Raw genomic sequence first — 6,000 nt, 5'->3', positions numbered from 1 at the left:
GAGGTCGTTCAGTGGCTGTAGCAGCCATGATAGTTGCGCAGCTGCTGCCTATGTAGGAGCCAAACCTTAGATCGGGAGTTCGTTTTTTTGGTTGAGCCTTTGTAAAGGAACTCAATATGCATGTACAACTTAAAAATTACCGAATTCAAACATATACGCGTACAGAGGATAATTAAAAAAAATTCTTAGAAGTTGTGGGGCGTCACACACTTGTATGACCATTTGTCACACACTTTTTTAGACTAAGTTGATGGACACTTGTCCACATCTCACCCATAAAGGGTGTCAAATGAATTACTCCCTCTATTTGACTTTATGTCATTTAGTATAATTACTTGGAATGAAAGTTTGAAATTTGTGTCATAAAATAAATTATTTCATTAAGGGTAAAATGAATATTTTAAAGTTAAATTATTATCAAATATTATTATTTTGAGACTGACTAAAAAGAAAGTGAGTCATATAAATTGAAACAGAACAATAGTAATTGTGTGAAATATATATATATATGATTTTCCAAACCTAATTACTTAATACCAATTAATAAGGTTCCAAACCTAATTACTTAATAGCAATTAATAAAGTCTATGTGGTAAAATAGTCGTGCCAATCATTAATTTTTAATAGGCGTGTGTAGTGACAAGTAAAAGTGGAGGTAGAGAATATAATTTTACCAACACGGTCTATAAGTAAGGCCGTAATTAACACATAGTGCAACTCAAAGATATTTCTTGTTTTTCAGAAGTATTTAATTTGTGCAAAAATGGAAGCAAGGAGGCCAGGGAACTATGGACCAAGAATTTGGGATGATGACTTTGTGCAATCACAAGCTAGCATTTATGTGGTAAAATTAAGCCATCGAAAAATCTTAATGTATATTCACCAATGTATGTGGTGTAATCTCACGAATATAATTTGAAAGGGTGGTGTATATGCAAATTTTATTCGTACCTGAAAATAAATTCTTAACATTGTTAGTTATTAACTTATCATATATGTGACAGGGAGAAGAATACTCGAAGCAAGCAGCAAAGCTCAAAGAAAATGTGAGGATGATGCTTAATGAAAAAGATATGAGAGCATTAGATCAACTTGAGCTTGTTGATAATTTACAGAGACTTGGCATACACTATCACTTTGAGGCTGAGATAAGGAGAATTTTAGAGAATATATACAACCTCTCTAATTGTGAGGATCACTTGTATGGAGTAGCACTCCAATTTCGACTCCTCAGATAAGAAGGTTATCAAGTTCCTCAAGGTACGTGCATGACATGATTTCTGAGATATCGCTCAATTAATAATTTTGATCTTTAAAAGTTATTTTTCTTATTAATTTCAATTTTAATTTCTTTAACAAGGAAAACTTGTTTTTTTTGAGATAATAACTATATACACCTTGCGTCTCAATTTATGTGATGTTTGGTTTGACACGAAGTTTAAAAAGAAAAATCTTTTGAAACTTGTGATCTAAAATAAGTCATAAGTATTTGTGACGTGACTATAAATTGTTACTCCCTCTGTTCCTAATTACTTGCCCAATTTTCCTTTTCTACTTGTCTCTTTATACTTGTCCATTTTGACAAATCAAGAAATGACAATTTAAAAAAAAAATATTACACCCTTAATTAATTACTTTGAAAAAGGTAAAACTTTTCGAAAATCTTAAATTTTTAATTCATCAACTTCATAATTAATAGGGGTAAAATGATAAACTCACTATATCAATCATTATTTTTTTAATAGGGGTAAAATGGACAAGTAATTAGGGACAAAGGGAGAGGGAGTAGTAAACTGTGTTCAAACCATAAAGTATATATTACTACTGAAAAAATATATATCAGAAATTCTTAAAGAAGAAAAGAATAAATACTGAAATTGTTCTTGGGAGTATACCCCAGAACTAAAGAAAGAAGAAGAGAAGAAGAGATAAGGGAGAAACAATGTATTTGTCTTATTAGTGTATGAACTCAATAGAAAAAACTTACATTCAATAATAACAAAGTCTCCCTTATATAGGGAGATTTGTGACCGTTACTACATAACTAACTAATAGTTAGTTATAACTAACTTTTATTAAGAAATACTAACAACCTTTTTTCCCTTACTCTCAACACCTCTTCTTTTAAGGCTTCTTAAATAAATCCAACACAAATCATCTCATTTAACGGTAAATGGACATTTTAAAGTTAAATTATTACTAAATATAGAAATATATCATTATTTTGGAATTGACTAAAAACTAAAGTGTCACGTAAATTGAAAAAGAGATCATAGAGTATTAGTTGAGTGACCAAATGAGAAATCAAACTTTATATATTTCTTAAGATCTTAGATAGTATTTCTTAATTGACCCTGTTTATTTTTTCGTTCTTAATTAATTAATTACAGAGGTCTTTAGTATATTTATGGATGAGAAAGGACAATTCAAAGAAATCCTTTGCATGAATAATATCAAGGGGGTGCTTAGTTTGTATGAAGCTTCATACCTTTCCACTAAAGATGAAAGCATTATGGACATGGCACAAAAATTCTCCATTCATAATATGAAGAAATATCTAAAGCAAAAAATGGATGATCATGATAAGAATAACATTCTAGTTAAACAAGTGAGCCATGCTTTGGAAATGCCACTACATTGGAAGGTGCAGAGACTAGAGGCAAGATGGTTCATAGATAATGTGTATGAACAATCAGAATGTTTTAACCCCATTCTACTTCAGCTTGCTAAATTGGATTTCAATATGCTCCAAGCTATATATTTGGATGAACTAAAACAGCTTTCAAGGTTAGTCATATATATACTCCCTCCCTCTGTCCAACAATAGTTGTTTATTATTGATTTGACACATCCCTTAAGAAACTATAAATAAAAAAGGTAATTTTACTATATTACCCTTTGAATATAATAAATACAATGTCTTGAAAAATATAATAGGAAAATAACTATAATTAATTATAAGGATAAATTAGGATTTAACTGTACAATTGTCCATTGATTTCAAGTGGACAGTTGGACATTCCAAAATAGTATAGTGGACAACTATTGTTGGACTGAGGGAGTACTTCCTCTGATTCTGAATTGTTGGGACTTTTTTTAGTTCAAAATAAGTATATCATTCAAAGTTCTAGAAAACTGTTAGGACTTATTTTTGGTATTTATTACCTTCATTTAATTAGATTCTTTTTTAACAAAAAACTTGAATACATATTGTTTATAATTTTCACCTTTTTTCTTCTTTTCTTAGGTGGCACGAAAATATGAATTTAGTAGAGATGATGGGGTTTACAAGGGATAGATTGGTGGAATTTTTTTTCTGGAATGTTGGATTTGCTTTTGAACCAAAATTTTGGTTCTGTCGAAAATGGATAGTAAAACTTGGTGAATTAATTACAATCATTGACGACATGTATGAGCTTCATGGTACCTTGGAAGAACTTGTGCTATTCACTGATATGGTTGACAGGTTTGTTTCACAATAATATGATACTATCTTTGCCAAACAAACTACTCATAACGCATGTGACTAATTTGTTTCGCGAAGATATCATTGCAAATAGCAAATTATAATAGTACTTCCTCCATCCCATATTAGATGAGCATTTTACTAAAAATATTTATTTCATATTATTGCTTCACTTACTCAATTAGGATAGAATTAATTAATTTTTTGTCATTTTACCCCTACAATTAATATGACATTTGAAAGTTTAAACAAACTTTGGAGATCCAACAATTTCTTTTTTCAAGAGGCTAGTCAATATATGAACAAAAGGCAGAATAGTAAAATTGATCAATCTATTAATGATTTCAGAATTACAATGTAAAATAGAAAGTGTCCATCTCTCTCATTCAAGAGGCTAGTCAACATGAACAAAGGGCTAGTCCATTTCTTTTCTTAATTAGTGTGGTTTGAAAATAATTGTTTCATCACTCTCATTATAGATGGGATGTCAATGCAATGGAGCAGCTACCAAGCAGATGTGTTTTTTAGCTTTTTTTAATTCTGTGAATGAGTTAGCCTAGCCTATGACATTCTAAAAGAACAGGCTATTAATATCCTCTCCTTTTTAAGAAAATCGGTATGAGCATTTTATACATATAGCTTGCTTTGTTATGTATTAAAATTTCTGGTTATGTCTTTTGAATATTACTAATTATTTTTACATTGACATATTTCAGTGGATAGAACTATTTAAAACTTATTTGATGGATGCGAAGTGGTACTATGAGTATGATAATAAATACACTCCAAGTTTTAAGGAATTTTTGGACCATGGTTGGGTTTCAATTGGTGGTCCTTTGGTAATTAAGCTTTTCTACATTTGTACCATGAATAATCCTATTAAAAAAGATGACTTGGAACTTCTTGAGCAAAACCCTCCTTTAATCCAATTGCCATCTCTCATTGGTCGTCTTGAAGATGACTTGGCTACTTCTCCGGTAAATACTTTACTTTTTTTTTATATGATTTTAACTTTTACTATATACCAATATTGTTGTTCTGATCAGAGGTTGAGGGTATGCGTGCGCCTGTTACCTCGGAAAAAAATTATGTATATATACTTTGAGATATGACATATTTTATCAAGCATCTTTATACACTAAAATTGATTGGCTGCACTGGTTTAATTGACACGCACTTCTGCTGTGCTGTTCGAGGTGAGGGACTGGGTTCGAATCCCATTAATAGGGATGGTTAGTTTTGAATTTGTGACTTCATGGTTCAAATTGAAGTTTAGTTTTGAATTTGCGACTTCATGGTTCAAATTGTTAGGATGAAATAAAGAGAGGTGATGCTCCAAAATCAATTCAATGTTACATGATGGAAACAAAAAGTTCTGAAGAAAATGCTCGAGATTATATGAAGGAATTAATCGGACAAACATGGAAGAAAATGAACAAAGAAGTAGTAATGGATAATACTACGTCTTTCTCTAAAGATTTTGTTAGAATTGCGATGAACTTTGCAAGGGGTGCACAACACAATGCATGTACCAATACGGGGATTGGTATGGTAAACCAGACGGGGAGACTAAGAGGAGCATATTATCAGTACTTTTTGAATCAATTCCTCTTTGATAAATTTTAATCATGACTATTGTAACTTTTTAAATTTACATTCCACCCAAGAATTCAAGTTACATGTATTGATTATAATAAAATGTAATTTCTTTTTAATGTTATTAATATAATTTAAGTTTTATGTATTCATAATGTTACATTTTACGGCAAATACACCATTTTATTTTAAAAGAAGAAATAAAAGTTCATGTGAAGACGTGAAATGGAGCGAAGAAGAGAGTGAGTAACAAAGTAAGGTAGGTAGTGGGAAAACAAAAACAAACAAGGACTTAAAAAAGAGTTTACAAATTTAGAGGTGTCCGAATTTAAAATTTAGGGCTATTTGGATTTTGGATTGAATTTCAAACCTAGTTTATTGAAGTTCGAAGTTACAATCGAATCATAAGTCAGAATTATAATTTATTTATTTTTACTTTTTTAAATAGTGGCCGTATAGACCGTTTTATTTATTGGCTAAACAATAGACTAAAAAAATTAGACTCAAGCCCAAATATGGAAATCAAAACGACCTATTTCTAATCTGAAAAGGGAGATGCACTCTTTCCTATAAGCTACCTATCTACATACGTTAGCGTCAGCTTCCTCGTGATCTACTCTCCATCTTTGCTCTCGATTAGCACTGATTCCATTAATGACTTTATACATTTGGCGTTTGAATCCTTTTGGTTCTGACTCTTAATGAAGGAATTTGCGCTTTTTCTACATTTATGATTTTCCTTCCCATCGTTGGAAGCTGTTGAAACGAGGTGAAAACTTGTTTTTCCTTACAGCTCACTGCTAAATGGCCATATAATCTACCATTTTATTGCCTTCCCTAAATATATGTTGCACCGTGACCGCAATTTCAACAAGGGCTTGTTGCAGTTCATCATAATACTCTTGTAGCTCCCATGGCACTTTCCAACTCCTATTAAT

General features: G+C 31.1%; 1 pseudogene; it reads left to right on the top strand.

The window, feature by feature from the left end:
* Nucleotides 1–739: 739 nt before the first annotated feature.
* Nucleotides 740–5,082, top strand: LOC102586847 ((-)-alpha-terpineol synthase-like; annotated as a pseudogene).
* The last annotated feature ends 918 nt before the right edge of the window (nucleotides 5,083–6,000 follow it).

Source organism: Solanum tuberosum, unplaced genomic scaffold, assembly GCF_000226075.1.
Source record: "Solanum tuberosum cultivar DM 1-3 516 R44 unplaced genomic scaffold, SolTub_3.0 scf00192, whole genome shotgun sequence".
In the NCBI taxonomy this organism is placed as follows: Eukaryota; Viridiplantae; Streptophyta; class Magnoliopsida; order Solanales; family Solanaceae; genus Solanum; species Solanum tuberosum.
The sequence above is the reverse complement of the archived record's forward strand: the minus strand, read 5'-3'. Positions and strand labels throughout refer to the sequence as shown.